Below are 263 nucleotides of genomic sequence, written 5' to 3'. Positions count from 1 at the left end.
CCGTCTTTCGTCACCAGTTTCACTCCTTCTCTTCTGTTTCCCCCTTGACTCTCGTGTCATTTGCATCACACGACACGTAATATGAACGGATACACAGCCAAGTCCTCATGTTAACTGAAGACTGAGAATCCAGTCGTCTTCATACTTGTCACGTTCTAGTTAAAAAATATATATCACATTAGATATCTTTTCTATTAAATGCATTATTACAGACTTTTTTTCAGCCTGTGAAGTCAGTATGTTTGTGTGCAAGTGCGTTTGGA

Source organism: Penaeus monodon, chromosome 32, assembly GCF_015228065.2.
Source record: "Penaeus monodon isolate SGIC_2016 chromosome 32, NSTDA_Pmon_1, whole genome shotgun sequence".
Taxonomy (NCBI): Eukaryota; Metazoa; Arthropoda; class Malacostraca; order Decapoda; family Penaeidae; genus Penaeus; species Penaeus monodon.
Note: the sequence above shows the minus strand (reverse complement) of the source record.